The sequence below is a fragment of the Chiloscyllium plagiosum genome, unplaced genomic scaffold (genome assembly GCF_037043375.1).
Source record: "Chiloscyllium plagiosum isolate Xiang-an unplaced genomic scaffold, Cpla_swu_hap1 HiC_scaffold_7, whole genome shotgun sequence".
NCBI classification, from domain to species: Eukaryota; Metazoa; Chordata; class Chondrichthyes; order Orectolobiformes; family Hemiscylliidae; genus Chiloscyllium; species Chiloscyllium plagiosum.
Genome location: NW_028270145.1, coordinates 77853460 through 77873266, shown reverse-complemented (window position 1 = coordinate 77873266; position 19807 = coordinate 77853460). Strand labels below are relative to the sequence as shown.

Below are 19807 nucleotides of genomic sequence, written 5' to 3'. Positions count from 1 at the left end.
CCTCATCTCCTGATTTCTGCCATATTCACCAATGTTTCTTTTCAGCTGTACTTCCACATGGCCACACAACAAACTGCGCGGTGCTGTCCATTGAAATAAACATACATACACACAAAGAAAATTTGGAGACATCGTTGATCACCATCATGCATTTTTCTCCATTTATAACCCATAAGAACAAAAGATATAGGGGAATAATTACTCCATTCAGCTCATTAAGACTGCTCCGCCATTCAATCATGGCTGGTATATTTGTCAACCCCATTATCCTGCCTTCTCCTTGTAACCTTTGATCCCCTTACTAATCAAAACCCTATCTATCTCTGTCTTAAATACACTCAATGACTTGCCCTCAACAGCCTTCTGCTGCAATGAGTCCCACAGATTCACCACCCTCTGGCTGAATAAATTCCTCGTCATCTCAGTTCTGAAAGGTCGTCCTTTCACTCGGAGGATTTGTGGCCTTGGGTCGTAGTCTCTTCTACTAGAGGAAACATCTTCTTCACATCCACTCTATCCAGACCTCTCGGTATTCTGTAAGCTCCTCCCACATCCTTCTAAACTCCATTGAGTACAGCGCCAGAGTTCTTACCTGTTCTTTATATTACTAGCCCTTCATCTCTGGGATCATTCTTGTGAACCACCTTTGGATCCCTTCCAGGTCTAGCAAATCCTCCCTTAGATACGTGGCCCAAAACTGTTTACAATATTCCAAATGTGGTGTGACCAGAGCCTTAAACAACTGCAGTAGTACATTCCTGCTCTTGTATTCTAGCCCAGTCTGAAATGAATGCTGACATTGCATTTGCCTTCCAATTGCTGACTGCATCTCCATGTTAACCTTTATGGGGAGGTGATTGTCTCGTGGTATTATCACTGAACTATTAATCCAGAGACCCAACTGATGTTCTGGGGACTTAGGTTTGAAACCTACTATGGCAAAGAGTGGAATTTGTATTAAAAAACAAAACCTAGAAATAAGTGTCTAATAATGAATCCATTGTGGATTGGTGGAAAAACCCATCTGGTTCATTAATGACCTTCAGGGAAGGAAACTGCTATCCTTACCTGGTTTGGCCTGCACGTGAATCCAAACCCACAACAATGTGGTTGACACCTAACTACCCTCTGGGCAATGAGGTATGGGCAATAAATGCTGGCCTAACCACCAATGCCCTAATCCCGCGAATGGATAATTAAAAAGAGGGACACTTAAGAAAGTTTTCTCTCCAATCCACAATATCTGTTGTAAACAGAAAGGGAATGAATACTTGAAAAATGTATAAGGAAAGTACAAAAACATGACAGAAAGTGAATAATAGGATTTCTGGTCATGTTAGGGTGAATGCCTCATTAGGTTAAATAGAAATGATTCCTTCAGTCTTTTTGTGATCAGAATTTAGATAGGTTCAGCAGGGTGCAGTCAGAGCTGGTAGTAATGAGCTTTTGTGATAAATTATGGCATTTATTGCAAAGGTCCCTATTCTTCTCTGCTCCGGGTGTTTTCTTGTTGTATAACAATGCTGCATAATCAGGTCAATTGTGTAGTGAACAGCAGATAAATTAAGTCTGAAGTATCTGTTTATTACTTGAAGTGCACAGTAACAAACATGACATAGCATCAAAGCATATATTTTCTGTCTGTATCAAAATTGATCAAAACTTTTTCCTAAAGAAACCCATTATCAATTGTTTTTCACAAAGCACAAAGAACAATTATTAATCCTATTGAAATAATGGACAGTTCAGCAGCTCAAAGATGGGCAATCAAGCCAAGATGCTCCTCGCTGCTGCAAATCGGTTTCTGAAATTAAGGTAACTGGTGTAATTTGGTCTCTTTAAGAAAAACCAAATGTGCTCAATTTTAAAATAACAGTACTAATGACTTTGAAAAAATTAGAGAAGAAGAGGTTGATGGACTACAGTCAACAGTATAAAAGTGGTCGTACCATTTAGGATGTAGCACCTAATGATCTGTAAAAGAATGATTCTAATGCACTACGACCCAAGGTGGCACGGTGGCTCGGGGCGGCAAGGTGGCTTTGGGGCAGCACGGTGGCTCAGTGGTTAACACAGCATCAGGGTTCCAGGTTCGATTCCAGCCTTGGGTGCCTATCTGTGTGGAATTTGCACATTCTCCCCGTGTCTGCATGGGTTTCCTCCTATAGTCCAAAGATGTGCAGGTTAGGTGAATTGGCCATGCTAAATTGCCCATAGTGTTAGGTGCTTTAGTCAGAGGGAAGTGGGTATGGGTGGGTTGCTCTTCAGAGGGTCGGTGTGGACTGGTTGGGCCGAAGGGCCTGTTTCAACACTGCAAAGAATCTAATGTAATAAAAAAAAACCCTTTTTGCCTGGTTTAAGCAAGTCTCTGGGAAGTGAGAGAGTGATTAATTTTGCTGGCTACTTCTCTTTAAAAGAAGTTAAATTTGCAATTTTGAAACACTTGTTATGCTACTGTAAATGCTGTTGTGATTTCTTGTGTCTTATATGAGGTGGGGAATCAGTGGGGTTGAAAATACAGTCAGGGAAAGCAAATGTGTCAGATTCACCTTGGCGCTAAATTACAGAATTGAGCAGGGGTACAAATTTAGTGGAAACCCCATATCACCTGAGCAATTCCAAAGCTGCACTGTTTGCAATGCAACACTTGTTAGTTTATGTTCACTGATTCAGTAGTAGAACTGTTCCCATTAAGGCAGAGGTTGAGAGTTCTTATTGTGGTCTAGACACTTCAGCAAGAAATCCAGGTTGACACACTCTATGCTATATTGAGGAAATGCTGCACTACCTCCTCGATGAAAAGTTAAGGAAATGCCATGTCTGTCCTTGCAGGTGGGTGTAAAAGATCGTATGGCAATGTTTTTCAAAAAAAGTAGATTTCTCTGTAGTTGGACATGTATCTATTCTTCCCACCAAAACAAATTATTGGAAGTTATTGCACTGCTATTTGTGAGATCTTGCTGTGCATGAATTTGCTATCATGTTTTCAATGTGACAATGGTTGTTACAGTTTATAATAGCACTTCAGATGTCATAAAGTGCTTTGAGTGTCTTTCATTATGAAATCACAGAATTAGAAAATCACAGAAGTGTTACGGTGCAGAAAGAGGCTATTCAGCCCATCCAGTTTGCACATTAATAACATATCCCATTCTCTTGCTTTGTCCCTATGCCTTTGCACCTTTTTTTTTGTCCAAATGATCATCCGTTATCTACTCAATTGAGCCTGCCTCCATCATATTTCTAGGCAGTTCATTCCAAATCATTACTACTTCCCATAAAAAAAGTTTCTTCATTTCCTATTTATTTCTTTTCTACATCACTTTACATCTGTGCCATATGGTTCTTAATCCTTTTATAAGCATAAAACATCTTTCCTATCTACTCTATCCAATGCACTCACTTTTGAAGCCTCTGTTAAATCTCCTCTTAACTTTCTTCTATCCAGAAAAAGTCCCAATTTCTTCAATCTATCTTCTGTCCTGAAGTTCCACATCCCTGGAATCATGTTGTAAACTGCTTCTGCACTCCCTCTAATACACTGACGTTCTTCCTGTAACATGGCACACAATATTGTACACCATAGGGATTGAGATGCACAGATATTTCTTCATCCAGAGAGTTGGCGAGACTGTGCAATTTGCTGCCACTGAAAGCAGTTGAGGCCGAAACTTTTTTGGATTTCAAGAAGAAGTTGGATGTAGCCTAGGAGTCAAAGAGATTAAATGATATGCAGTAAAAGCGCTACAGACTATTGAGTTGGTTAATGAGTCATGATCATAATGACTAGTGGAACAGGTTCAAAAGGCTGAATGGCCTACTCCTGGTCCTATTTTCTTTGTTTCTGCTACTCCACCTGAGTTTAAAAATCTCTAGTATAAGTTCAACAACACCTCCTTGCTCTTGTTCTCTATTTCCCTATTAATAAAGCTGAGGATAGAGTGTGCTGTATTAATGACCCTCTAAACATGTCCTGTCACCTTTAGTAACCCATGTACACATACACCCAGGCACTCTACTACAAGGCCTTTCTTTCTTTCCATTGGTTTTCTGTCACCCAGTATATTGGTTTCAAAACAAAATCCTTATTTTGATCTCTTTTTGTTTGAGTTTAGTGTTTCTCTGCTCTTTCTTCAGCTCCACCATCAGTGAGTGAGATTGCAGTACACAAAAAAAGCCTTAATACCATCCAGAACAAAGTAACTGTCATGTTAAATATTCTTTTCCTCCACTAACAGTGCTCAGTGCCAGCAGTGTGCACCATCTGCAGCAATTCACCAATGCTTCTTTGACAACACTGTTGAAACCTATGGACATGGCTACCTAGAAAAAAAAAAGAGACAGCAAGCACATGGGAGCATCATGACCTTCACGTTTCCCTCTACACCTCACAATATTCTGACTTAGAAACATTTCAGGATTCCTTCATTGTCTTTGTTTCAAAATCCTGGAACACTTTCCCAACAGCACTGAGGATGTACCTATATTACATGGACTGCAACAGTTTGGGAATGTGGATCAAAAAATCATTTTCTTAAGAGCAATCAGGGCTGTGAAGTCAATTTTGCCTGCGCCTGCATTTCCCAAATTCCACAAGTCAATAAAAGAAACCAATCAAAACTCAATATTCTATTATTTTCTTCCCAAACTTGTCTGTCTTATCTAACTCATATCTGTCTCCAAAAGTCCTCCTGAAGTGACCTGTTTAACAACAAACTTAATGTATGTTCCCTAATTCTTTTTCTGGCCTTTTCTCAGTGGCAACAAGAAAGGTAGAGTATGGCAAAAACAATAAACAATTATTTGTTTGAATGTTAATTTTCTGATAGTTTGGGCTGTTTTACTAAAACTGTTCGACTGTTCAGAATCAAGATAATTGCTCAGTAAAGAACACATTTTATTGGATGTACAGCATAAAGGTCACATCTTTTCATCCAGTCTTAGCAATATATATCCTGAACATAGGTCATGGGCCAGATATATAGTGAAGCAGCAACTCCTAAGAGCATCCCAATACACTATTGACAATTGCTTCTCATTTTCCACATCAGTGCTCATAGTAGTCTCTGGGTGAGATTGCAAAATCAGTGCTAGTTTGTGCCAAACAATAGACTGTTTGATGTGCAACACCCATGTCCATTATAAATTAATTTTAATTTAGAAATTTTACATTTGAGAATGCAAACTATCATTCATTTGGATTGAACTGAAACCTAATTATTTCCAGAGATAAAAATACCCTTCACTAAACTTTTCACTACTATAATACTCTCTTTTTTCTCATTTTCCATGAAAAACATTCTCTAAAATTCAATACCAAGTGTAAAGTTCAGGTGAAGTGAAGACAGAGGGCAAGAATAATTGGATCTAGTTGCACAAACATAATTCAGTCCTCATTTTAAAATCATACATTTTATTTCTACTTTGATTTTATGCAATTATTTATAGCATAGCAAAAATGCTTATAGCAATTCAGGAAGCAGAGAAATAGATTTGTTTGGAACTCTTGAGTTTCGCTTCAGTGTGGGTTAAGGAGCTAGGTGGGTCAAAACTGAGTCACTAGAATGGTGGGAGGGCATTAATACTACTGTGACAAAGTTATTGAGGCAGCTTATTAACAAAGGAATGTGTCATGGAAAAGTTGGTGCAATAATGTGATCAAAGTAGTAGTAATATTTTAGAGAAAGGAAGTGTGAGTAAAAATGCTATTTTAACCTTGAGGAATGCTAATGAGATTGAAACTGAAAATAAGCTGGTTTCAAATATTAATGTTCAGAAAGGCTGCAATTATAATACTGAATCTCTTTTTGAGTTTGCTACTTCATAAAAGATCTCAAGGCCATTGAGTGAAAGTGCAAGAGGCTGAATAAGATGGGATGCAAGACTTTGAAGGGACATAAAGAAATCAAATCTTCTTTACAAAACAGAAAAACTTAAGATTTGTTAGTTATTTGTCAGTATGTTGACAATGGGCCGTGGAGCTTTATAATATCACAATATGGCTCTCACCAGAGTAATGCAATACATGCCAACAAAAGCAGAAGAAGATCTTGCAAAAGTCAAGGTCTGAATAAATGAATTATTTTCCAGTGGTATTTTAACTAGCAGCAGTGTGTTTCGGTCCACATACATCATGGATCAAGTCAGAAAAGGTCAAATTACTTTCAATGTTAAAAGTTTCCTGAGGTGCGTGGCCCAGGTTTAAGTCACACCTACTCCAGAATGTCTACAAAAGATCAGGGAAGTGCTCTTGTGCCTGAGGCAGTTGTAAAGCCTCTATCGTGCCGCCCTTATTGGTGGGCGGCACGGTGGCACAGTGGTTAGCACTGCTGCCTCACAGTGCCAGAGACCCGGGTTCATTTCCCGCCTCAGGCGACTGACTGTGTGGAGTTTGCACGTTCTCCCCGTGTCTGCGTGGGTTTCCTCCGGGTGCTCCGGTTTCCTCCCACAGTCCAAAGATGTGTAGGTCAGGTGAATTGGCCATGCTAAATTGCCCGTAGTGTTAGGTAAGGGGTAAATGTAAGGGTCTGGGTGGGTTGCGCTTCGGCGGGTCGGTGTGGACTTGTTGGGCCGAAGGCCTGTTTCCGCACTGTAATGTAATGTAATGTAATCTAATCTAATCTAATCTATGGGTGAGAAGGCGCACTGGCTCCTAGAAGTGTGTCCTAACAGCTTTGGCCGGGTTAATTAAAATGTATCAACATGGAAACAGGAGTTGGCCATTTAACATTTTACATTCATTTAATTGGTTAGTTTGTGATTTAATTGTGTATGACTTCACAATTTTCAGTACCATTTGTAACTCCTCAGATACTGAAGTAGTCCATGTCCAAATACAGCAAGACCTGAACAGTATCCAGATTTGGATTGAAAAATGGCAAGAATATTCATACCACCCAAGTACTAGACAATTACTTTCAACAAGTGAGAACCTAATCATTTCTTGAAATTCAACACCATTCCCATTGATGAATTTTCCACTATCAACAATCTGGCACTTACCATTAACCAGAAACTGGACTGAACTAGCCATATAAATACTGTAACTATGAGGACATGTCAAAGGCTAGGGATACTAGATTAGATTACTTCTAGTGTGGAAACAGGCCCTTCGGCCCAACAAGTCCACACCGACCCGCCGAAGCACAACCCACCCATGGTAAATGCCCCTACATTTACCCCTTACCTAACACTACGGGCAATTTAGCATGGCTAATTCACCTGACCTGCACATCTTTGGACTGTGGGAGGAAACCGGAGCACCCGGAGGAAACCCACGCAGACACGGGGAGAACGTGCAAACTCCACACAGTCAGTCACCTGAGGCGGGAATTGAACCCGGGTCTCTGGCGCTGTGAGGCAGTAGTGCTAACCACTATGCCACCGTGCCGCCCACAGTAGTGAGTAAGTCTTTGCTTAACTCCACAAAGTCTGTCCACTATCTACAAGGCACAGGTCAGGAATAAGATGGAATACTGCACACTTACTCGGATGAGTGCAGGTGAAACAATACTCAAGGAGCTTGACACAATCCAAAATAGGACAAAGCAGCGCACTTTATTGGCATCATATCCATAAATCTTCACTCCCTCCACCAACAATACTCAGTAGTAGCAGTGCATACCATCTGCAAGCTGCACTGCAAAAATTCTCAAAGACTCCTTAGATAGCACCATCTAAACACACAACCACAAGAGCAGCAGATACATGGAAACAACATCACCTGCAGAATTTCCCTCCAAGCCACCGCCATCTTGACTTGGAAATATATTGCTGTTCCTTCAGTCTTGCTGAGTCAACATTCTGGAACTCCCTCCCTAATGGCATTGTGGGGCTAACTACAATTAGCAGAACGCAGTGGTTCAAAAGACAGCTAGGCAGCACCTTCTCATGGGGAACTGGAGATAGGCAATAAATGCTGGTAGTGAGTAAATTTTAGTCATGCTACATTATGCAAAGACAATCATACTCGCTGATGATGTCAATGACATTGGTGTTGTGGTTGTTTTATTGAAAGATGACAAGATGGAGACTGAATGACCTGCCAGATATTTTTCAAAGAAGCTGACAATATGTCAATAAAATTGAAAAGGAGACATTAAGTCATTCATTGGCTAGGTATCATTTTGAAATATACATTGGTAACACCTGGAAATACTTAATAAGAAATGAAGAACTGTTGCTGCTGGAGATCAGAAACAAAATCAGAATTTGCTGGAAAAGCTCAGCAAGTCAGGCAGCATCTCTGGAGAGAAAGCGAAGTTAATGTTTCAAGTCTAGTAATTTCTGATTGTGTATCTGGAAGATACCAGTTTTTATATACTCCACAATCTTTTGATTTTCTTAGAAAAATTCTGGAGGAAGAATTTGCAATTATTTTGATTGAGCTTAATTCTCCAACTGTATATTTTGAATATTTTTCACATGCTTGGGAAAGAAAATGTTATATCAAGCAAACATGTGCAAGACATTGGGAGCTTTGGTAATAAGTAGCTTATGTAAAATATTGTTGTTTAATTCAAAGTATAGCTAATGTCAACTGTTATAGTTGTTAGTATGACACAAGAGTAATATTAAGGTAATTTTGATGAGCAATACATTTTAATTCTTCTTGGGGGTTAATTGTGATGTAGACCGTGTGATATATATATATATATATATATATATACCACAATTAACCCCACAATTATTTATATATATATAAGGTGCACATAATATAAATGCAATCTATTTTAAGTTTTTGATTTTCAAATTTTGAATAAGAATCATATGTTTTTATTGTGTGTGTTTGGGGTGGGGGGGGGTGGTGGAGGTAGGGGCTTGATGTATTTCTGTAGCCTTAATGATTTAAAATAATTTAGTAGAGATGTAGCTTTCAGAACAGATGCTGTCATTGTGTTCATCAGGAGAGATTTACATATGCACCAGATAAATACACTTCAGTTTTGCAATTGCATTTTATTTAAGATTAGGGTTAACACTCGCAGTTCAAAACAAGTTTTTTTTTAATTTTCAGTTTTGTGACAGTTCTGCAAAAGTTCTTGGATGAAGATGGAGGTATAAAGAACTGCTTCTGAGAAAGGAAAAAGATAATACAAAAACAAATCTTAGAGAAAGAAGTTTAGTAATTGTCTTAGATCACAAATGTTTAGATAGAACTCTGAAGAGGTTATTTGAAGCTGAGAATATTTAATCTCCGATGCAAGTTGGCTCCAAAAGGACGTTGTTAGGTTTCCCAGGCTGGGAGTTGTAGTCACAGTTAAATTAAATCTATTGAGGTGTTAGAGAAAAAAGATTTTTTCTGGTGTGAATATAGAACAAAGAGTGCTTTTGCAAACTGTACAGAGGTGATTTGGGGATTTATAAAAGAATATTTTCGGGATTAATGGGATTATGTTTTACCATGTGTTTCAAATCTCTAAACAGTTATGCGCAAGTAGTTAGATTTTATTCTAATTCATCTACATTCTTTTTGTGAAGTAACCTTTTGTTTTATTTTCGCAAAGCCAAATCTGCAAAATTGCATGCTTGTGTTTCTGAGACAAAGCCTTGTTATAACCAAACTAAAACAAACACTGATCTATCAAGCCGGATATCAGTATGGGACCTGATTAGTTCAGTAGTAACTTCAGCTAGGATGATAACATCATCTTATTGAAACAAAGATAAGATCTTGATGGGTCTAAATACGATAGATGCCAGAAGTATGGTTAGACTTGTGGAGGAGACAAAGACTATGCATGGCACCGTAAAAATGACTCCTCTCATTTAAGGCAGAGGTGAGGAGAAGTTTTTTTTCTCTCTCGCATTGTCATTAGATTGGGGAAAAACCTTCCCCAGAAGGAAGTAGAAGCTGGAACACTGAATATATTTCAGCTGAATTAGATAGATTTTTAATAAACAAGAGAATCAAGGATTATGGAGCGCAGACAGGAAAGTCGAGTGAAAACCAACCACTCCCAACACTTTCTTTTGCCACCTCAAGAGGTGTAAAACATGTGCCCACATCTACCCCCTCACCTCCGTCCAAGGCCCCAAAGGATCCTTCCATATCTGGCAGAGATTTTCCTGCACATCCAAACATGTCATTTACTGTGCCCATTGCTCTTGATATGGTCTCCTCTACACTGGGGAAGCAGGACGTCAATGTGCGCATCATTTCAGGAAACATCTCTGGGACACATACACCAAACAACCCCACCACTCTGTGGCTGACCACTTCAACTCCCCCTCCCACTCCACCAAGGACATGCAAGCCCTGGGCCTCCACCACCGCCAAATCCAAGCCAACACACCAGGACATCCCATCGCATCAGTCAATGGGACCCTGTGTGAGAACTCTCTGGCGATGTCGAAGGCAACTTGAAACCTATTGTTCAGGGGACCCCCAGCTTCTGTTGCCACACTACAAATTTCTTACAGAAACTCAGCACTCACGGACCAGTCAAACTGGGAACATTCCTTGTCACAGTGAATGATTCAGCACAATATACCAGCATCCCCCACAATGATGGCATCGAGGCAACACCCTCAGTACTCAACAGCAACAACTGCCAATCTCCGAGCACTGTCCTACAACTCATCTGCTTTATCCTCGACCATAACATTTTCACCTTTGACAACCAGTTCTTCATCCAGACACATGGTACAGCCACGGGGACCAAATTTGCACCCCATATGTCAACACTTTCATGCACAGGTATGAACAAGACTTCTTTCTCTAAGCAGGACCTCCAACCAACACTATACATCAGGTACATTGATGACGTTTTCTTCCTCTGGACCCACAGCGAGGAGTCACTGAAACAACTACACTGTGATATCAACGAGTTTCATCCCACCACCAAACTCACCATGGACTACTCTTGTCTATCTGTCTCATTCTTGAACACATGCATCTGATGGATGGGCATCTCACTCTACCGCAAACCCACCGATAACCTCACAATGCCACTGTTCTCCAGCTTCCACCCGAAACATATTAAAACAGCCATCCCCTTGGACAAGCCCTATGCATCCACAGGAACTGTTCAGATGAGGAGGAACGTGATGGGCACGTGGACGTACTCAGGGATTCCCTCATAAGAACAGGGTACGATGCTCAACTCATCGACTGCCAGTTCCAAAGTGCCACAGCAAGAAACCATAATGACCTCTGCAGGAGACAGATATGAGCTGCAACCAACAGGGTACCCTTCGTTGTCCAGTATAGAGTCATAGAGTCATAGAGATGTACAGCATGGAAACAGACCTTTCAGTCCAACCCGTCCATGCCAACCAGATATCCCAACCCAATCTAGTCCCACCTGCCAGCACCCAGCCCATATCCCTCCAAACCCTTCCTATTCATATACCCATCCAATTGCCTTTTAAATGTTGCAATTGTACCAGCCTCCACCACTTCCTCTGGCAGCTCATTCCATACATGCACCACCCTCTGCGTGAAAAAAGTTGCCCCTTAGGTCTCTTTTATATCTTTCCCCTTTCACCCTAAACCTATGCCCTCTAGTTCTGGGCTCCCCAAACACAGGGAAAAGACTTTGCCTATTTATCCTATCCATGCCCTTCATAATTTTGTAAACCTCTGTAAGGTCACCCCTCAGCCTCCAATGCTCCAGGGAAACAGCCCCAGCCTGTTCAGCCTCTCCCTGTAGCTTAGATCCCTCAACCCTGGCAACATCCTTGTAAATCTTTTCTGAACCCTTTCAAGTTTCACAACAACTTTCCGATAGGAAGGAGACCAGAATTGCATGCAATATTCCAGTGGCCTAACCAATGTCCTGTACAGCCGCAACATGACCTCCCAACTCCTGTACTCAATACTCTGACCAATAAACGAAAGCATACCAAACGCCTTCTTCACTATCCTATCTACCTGCGACTCCACTTTCAAGGAGCTATGAACCTGCACTGCAAGGTCTCTTTGTTCAGCAACACGCCCTAGGACCTTACCATTAAGTGTATAAGTCCTGCTAAGATTTGCTTTTGCAAAATGCAGCACCTCTCATTTATCTGAATTAAACTCCATCTGCCACTTCTCAGCCCATTGGCCCATCTGGTCCAGATCCTGTTGTAATCTGAGGTAACCCTCTTTACTGTCCACTACACCTCCAATTTTGGTGTCATCTGCAAACTTACTAACTGTACCTCTTATGCTCACATCCAAATCATTTATGTAAATGACAAAAAGGAGAGGGCCCAGCACCGATCCTTGTGGCACTCCACTGGTCACAGGCCTCCAGTCTGAAAAACGACCCTCCACCACCACCCTCGGTCTTCTACCTTTGAGCCAGTTCTGTATCCAAATGGCTAGTTCTCCCTGTATTCCATGAGATCTAACCTTGGTAATCAGTCTCCCATGGGGAACCTTGTCGAACGCCTTACTGAAGTCCATATAGATCACATCTACTGCTCTGCCCTCATCAATCTTCTTTGTTACTTCTTGAAAAAACTCAATCACGTTTGTGAGACATGATTTACCACGCACAAAGCCATATTGACTATCCCTAATCAGTCCTTGCCTTTCCAAATACATATACATCCCTGGAGCCGAAAAACTACGCCATGTTCTTTGCAGCCTGCCACACATTATCAATGAGGATGAGTGCCTCGCCAAAACCTTCCCCACACCTCCACCTATCGCTTTTAAACAACCACCAAACCTCAAACAGATCATTGTTCGTAGCAAACTGCCCGACTTTCAGGTCAACAGCATGCAACCTTGTCACGGTGGACGCTGCAAGATGTGTCAGAGTGTCGACATGGAAACCACCTTTACACGTGGGGACACCTCCCACCATGTACTTGACAGGTACTCATGCAACTCAGCCAATGTTGTCTATCTCATAGGCTGCAGGCAAGGATGCCCTGAGGCGTGGTACATTGGCGAGACAAAACAGAGACTATGGCAATGCACAACAATCAACAGACAGTTGGAGAACACTCCAGTGGCCTGGGACATTCAACATTAGACCTTGGGTGACCATCCTCCAAGGAGGACTTCGGGACAGGCAACAACAAAAAGTGGCTGAGCAGACGCTGATAGCCAAGTTCGGTACCCATGGGTATTGCCTCAACCAGGACCTTGGGTTCATGTCACACTACAAATGACCTCATTGCACTATACACACACCCAGACAGACGCACACACAGACACACACTCCTAAATACATGCACACACACACTCCTACAGACCCATACACTCATGCAGACCCTCTCTCATATGCTCACACATACACTCCCAAACACACACATGCACCCTGTCACAGACTTATACCCCTTTACACTCACACTCATAGACATATTCACACTGTCTCACAGACACTCATAACCTCACCCCTCACTGCCCAAACACACACCCACATGCACACATACACATATAAGTTCATGGGTGAATTGGTATTTGCAGAATTACATTTTACTTTTCTCAAAAACTGCATGAATCACACCAAGTCCTACCCACCTAACACCTGGAGGAAGAACGCCTCATCTTCTGCCTTTGGACCCACCAACCTCACAACATCAACGTTGATTTCACCAGTTTCCTCATCTCCCCTCCCCCCACCTCCCTCCAAATCCAACCCTCCAATTCAACACCACCCTTTTGAACTCTCCTACCTGAACATCTTCCGTCCCACCTATTCACTCCATCTTCCACTCTGACCAATCACCATCAGCCCCCACCTGCATCTACCTATGGCCTTCCTAGCTACCATCACCCCAGCTCCATCCCACCCCCACCTCTCCATTTATCTCAAGGTCAGCTGCAACATCCTAGAAGTAGTAGAAAAAGGACAGGGACTATATTTTGCTTTGTATTCAATAGGATGTGCAAACAATAAATTAATTTAAATGGAAAGATATATGAGCTAAACATTAGTATTCCCTAATGTTTAGTAATATTTATTGAGTAAAATCTCACGTGACTGAGTGGACGTTGTTTTGATCTTCTAGTACTAATGCCGATAAATAAATAATATGTCTTCTAAACCTTCATCTGATATAGGTTCCTACTGAAACTTCTGTTCCTCAGTCATACCTTCATTCAAGTTGCTTAACAGTCAACAAGACTGCATGGATAAAAGTCACAAAGTAACTCAATTTGTTCACAGCCCACATTAGTTATTTTAATCAACCCGTACTGACATGTTGTGACACATCTCTACACAGGTGGGACCTGAACCTTTTGATTCAGAGATAGGTACACTACCACTTTACCACAACAACACCACAACTTAGATTGGATATTTTCTAAGCCACAGAGAGATGCTATTTCTTTTTGGAGAAACACAGGAGCGGATGAGATTTGAACCCAGACCTCCTAACTCAGAGATAGGGTAGCTACCATTGTGCCAAAGATCACCATAGCCCTCTTTATTCTTTATTTTAAACCCAGAAGTGCTTTCACGTACAAGTGAATGTTTTTCTTTCCCACTATCACATCACCTGTGGCAATTCACTTACCATCCACTACCACCAAATCACCCATGTTTTCAATAAATCAATTTACATGCAAATGCAACTGCATGGGCAACGCAATATCACCAAAGGTGAAGGAAATGTAATGAGAGCGAGATGGGACTAAGTCAAAATACAGTTGGAGGAGGCAGTAAGGTACCCTACCCCCTGCAGTGCCCATATCACTCTCAAAGCATCGAGGGTATTGGTGGACCCTGCATGTTCCCTCTCTAAGGACATCTGGGCACAGACAAGAGCCATGGAAGAGACGCAGACTGTTGGCAACTATGGCTCCCTCTACTGCCCACTGCCTGGATCTGTTAATGGCCAACATGGCCAGGCACAGAAGAAGGTTTACTGACTTGTCCATACCCCTCTGTTCCAGATGTCCAAAGATCAGGAGAATGGGGCTGAAGTGCTGCCAAAAAGATGCCAAAGAGTTTTCAAATAAATGAAAAGGTGTATAATCATCCAAAAGCAATATATACTTGTTCCACAGATTTAAAGCCATGCAAAATAAAGAGTTAGCTGGGGGTCTGTGAGCCACCACAATCTACGATTGCACAGGAACAGCACAGTTTATTCTATTGACCTCAAGAAAGAGTGGTTAGTTTTCTCATCTTCAGGGATTTGAACGTGATTGGAATATTAGTATAGTGTAGCATTAGCTAGTTACGTGACCAGTGAATAGTCTTTTTTGCATTAACAATAAGGGTAATGAACTTTGGCTCAAACTCCTAAAATTTTCAAAAGAACAGTAGATGAATAAAGATATTGAGGCTCTGGTCAAGAATAAGAAGGAAGCAAATGTCAGGTATTAACAAGTGGGATCAAGTAAATCTCTTACGGGTATAAGGGGAGTATAAGAGGGAAATCAGAAGGATAAAAAGGGGATCTAAGATATCCTTGTTAGAGAGGCTTAAGGATAATCCAGAGATTTTACAAGTACACTAAGGGCAAAAGCTCAATTAGGGAAAGAATAGGGCCCTTTAAAGATCAACAAGATCATTTATGTGAGGAACCACAGGAAATGGGAGAGACATTGAACAAATAATTCACGTCAGTATTTACTGTGGAGAAAGACATGGAGACTAGGGAACTCATGGAAGTAAATATTGATGTCTTGAAAATAGTCTACATTACAGAAGACTGGATGATGGAAGTCTTTAAACACATAAAAGTGGATAAATCTCTGGGACCAGATCAGATGTATTCTGGGGTATTGTGGGAAGCTAGGGAAGAAATTGCAGGGCCCCTAGCAGAAAAAATTGTATTATCTACAGTCATGAGCGAGGTGCCAGAGGACTGGAGGGTGGTTAATGTTATGCCTTTATTTCAGAAAGGCTGCAAAGAGAAGCCTGGGAAATATAGACTGGTGAGTCTGACACTAGTGGTAAATACGTTGTTGGAAAGAATTCTGAGAGATAGGATGACATGCATTTGGAGAGGCAAGGAATATTTAGGGAGAGTCAGCATGCTTTGTGCATGAGAAATCATATCTCATAAACTTGATTGAGTTTTGCAAGGACATGACCAAGAAAATAGATGAGGGCAGAATGGTAGATGTTGTCTACATGACTTTAGTAAAGCTTTTGGCAAGGTCCCGCAATGGTAGACAGGTTAGTAAAGTTGGTTCACATGGGATTCAGGGAGAGCGTGCCAATAGGATACAAAATTGGCTTGATGGTAAGAGACAGAGGGTGGTGGTGGAGAGTTGTTATTCAGACTGGGCGCCTGTGATCAGCAGTGTTTCACAGGATTCAGTGCTGTGACCACTGTTGTTTGCTATTTATATAAACAATTTAGATGGGAATTTAGGAAGCATGGCTAGTAAGTTTGCAGATGATGCCAAACTTGGTGGTAGAATAGACAGTGGAGAAGGTTATCTAAGAATACAACAGGACCTTAATCAATTGGGCGAATGGGCCAAGGATTAGCAGATAGAGTTTAACTTGGATAGATATGAGGTGTGGCATTTTGGTAAAATGAACAAGGGCAGGACTTACGTAGTTAATGATAGGGCCCTGAGGAGTGTTGTTGAACAGAGACACCTAGGGGTTCAGGTACATAGTTCTTTAGAAGTTGTGTCACAGATAGACAGCTTGCCTTCATTGCTCAGACCATTGAGTATAGGAATGGGGAGGTCATGTTACGCTAGTATAGTACATTGGAAGGCCACTTTTGGAGTACTGTGTATGGTCTGGCCACCCTGCTCTGGAAAAGATGTTATTAAATTGGAGAGGGTGTAAAAAAGTTTTATCAGGATATTGCCAGACCTGGGAGGTTTGAGTTATAAGCATAGGCTGGGATATTTTTCCCTGGAGTGTAGAAGGTTGAGGGATGGACTTATAGAGATTTATAAAATCGTGAGGACATCGAGAAGTGTAGCAGAGTTCAGGACTAGATCGAATGGGTTTAAGGTGAGAGGGGAAAGATTTAAAAGGGACCTGAGGGGCATCTTTTTCACACAGAGGGTAGTTCAAATGTGGAATGAACTTCCAGAGGAAGTGGCAGATGCATGTCTAGTTACAACATTTAAAAGACATTTGGACAGATACATTAATAGGAAAAGTTTAGACGAACATGGGCCAAAGACAAGGAAGATGTGTGCAGATGTTAACTTAATTTCAGGCATTAGGATGGCAAAGTTATCTGCTTAGGTGGATGTAAAAGTTCCCATGTGGAGGAGCATAGTGTTTGCAGAAGAACATTGGTTTTGTCAGTATCCCAGCTTACCAATATCAGCAATCAATTCCATTCAATATGGATTAATTATTGATTATGCTGGGTGGAAATTGATTGCCACATACAAAACTTCAAAAGGAATTAAATTGTTGTGAAGTCCTTTGTAACTTCCTGAGGAAATGAAAGATATTTTTCCCATCTTACTAGCAGTGCTGCTACAATTTCAGCTTTTGGAAATCAAGCCCGATATGTTTATAATATACGAACATTTCAATTATGAACACTGAAACTGATTAATATTTGACAGGATGTGCACTGGGAAAGATTAAAGATAGGCCCCTGAAGGACTAAATAGATTGGAATTGCTCTTTGTGTGCCACGAGGTAATTACTCACATGGTAAATCCAATAAATTAGAGAACACCACAATATTAATCATTTGGCATTGAAATTTATTTTTAAAGTCACAGTAAATGAAGCATATTTATTATTTATATAATAAACTACTATTTACTTTGGACTTGCCTTCTATAAATGCAATGCACATTTTAATTCTGGTTTTTTTTATCAATAACTTAAATGAACTAGTGTAGTTCTTAAACTTCTAGCTATATGTATGTTTGGGGACAAAACAATTGATCCTGACTCATGAACTGTGTCATTTTCCTCACTCCAAGCTTAAAGGCAGCTGTCATTTTTAAGCTCCAGCCTCATTTACATTTTATCAGTGAGCTCTGTAATGACAAATAAGGCACTTGATGCAACTCATCAGATTTGGTTATTGGTAAATTAGTCATCAGTACATTTAGTGCAATGGGCTTGTTGTGGTTGCAAGAATTCACATGGAAATAATAGCCTAAATTAATTTTCTGGGAATTTGCTGGGGGACATAGGATGAACAGAAATTTGGCTGTCTGGATACAGAATTGGCTGGCCTATAGAAGACCAGCCAATGGTGGTAGATGGAAAGTATTCAGCCTGGAGCTTGGTGACCAGTGGTGTTCCACAGGGGTCAGTTCTGGGACCTCTGCTCTTTGTGAATTTTTATAAATGACTTGGATGAGGAAGTGGAAGGATGGGTTAGTAAGTTTCCTGATGACACGAAGGATGGTGGATTTGTGAATAGTGTGGAGGGCTGTTGTAGGTTGCAACAGGACATTGTCAGGATGCAGAGCTGGGGTGAGAAGCGGCCGATGGGATTCCACCTGGAAAAGTGTGAAGTGAATCATTTTGAAAGGTTGAATTTGAATACAGATTACAGGGTTATAGGCAGGATTCTTGGCCATGTGGAGGAGCAGAGGGACCTTCAGGTCCACGTTCATAGGTCCCTCAAAGTTACGACCCAAGTTGATGGGGTTGTTAAGAAAGCGTATGGTGTGTTGGCTTTCATTAGTAGGGGGATTGAGTTTAAGAGCTGTGAGGTTATGCTGCAGCTCTATAAGGCCCTGATTAGACCACACTTGGAACATTGTGTTCAGTTCTGGTTGCCCCATTATAGGAAGGATATGGAAACTTTAAAGAGGGTGGAGAGGAGATTTACCAGGATGTTGCTTAGACTGGAGGGTATGTCCTATGAAGAAAAATTGACAGAGCTAGGGCTTTTCTCATTGGAGTGAAGAAGAATGAGAGGTGACTTGATAGAGGAGTACAAGATGGTGAGAGGCACAGATAGAGTGAATAGTCAGAGACTTTTTCCCAAGACAGAAATGCCTATCATGAGGGGACATAATTTTTAAGTGATTGAAGGAAGGTTTAGGGTAGATGTCAGAGGTAGGTTCTTTACACAGAGAGTGGTGGGCGTGTGGAATGCACTACCAGCGGTGGTAGTAGAATCAGATATATTAGGGACATTTAAGTAACTATTGGAAAGGCACATGGATGACAGTAAAATGAAAGGTATGGAGATTAGTTTGATCTTAGTGTAGGATAAAAGGTTGGCACAACATCGAGGGCCAAAGGACCTATACTGTTCTATGTTCAATGAACTCATAGAATTGAATGACATTTAAAGTACAATGAAGGGCTTTTGCCCGAAATGTCGATTTTACTGCTCCTCGGATGCTGCCTGAACTGCTGTGACTTTTCCAGCACCACTCTAATCTAGACTCTGCAGTCATTGTTTTTACCTATTTACAGTACCAAGACTGGCCATTCAGGGTAATAGGTCTGTGCTCCACAGTAACCTTCTCCCAATTTATTTCACACTATCAACATCTCCTTTCCACCTCTGTGCACATAACTAACTTCTCCTTAATCAATGTTATGCTAATTGCCTCAACCACTCCATGAGACAGCAAATTCCAAATCTCATCCAATCTCTGGGCGGAGATCAGCTAGAAGGTGTGCAGTGGCTGTAGTTGGGAAACAGGGGTTTTATTTACTAAGGGATAGTGTTCTGATGGAGCGAGATGATCCTGAATACTTTCTAGGGTTAACACTTTTGCTCTTGGAGAAACAATGTACAACCTTAAAATGCCCCAAAGTTACAAGCAATTTTCCTACAGATGGTGAAGAAAACCTTCAGCAATTAAGTGTCTGAAGCAGACAGGGGAGAGAGGAGGCAGCTGAATACCCTGCCCTTTCAATTACAGCTGCTTTAAAGTGCCTGCTCCATCTTCTGCCTTACAATATTGGATTGGTTGCATCTGACTCAGAAAGAAGGGACA

At 41.1% G+C, this 19807-nt stretch overlaps 1 protein-coding gene across 1 annotated transcript in view; it reads right to left on the bottom strand.

Annotated features, from left to right (window-relative positions):
• The window catches only part of gpr39 (G protein-coupled receptor 39), a 100348-nt gene that overhangs the window by 58594 nt on the left and 21947 nt on the right, over positions 1-19807 (bottom strand). The window lies entirely within an intron of this gene.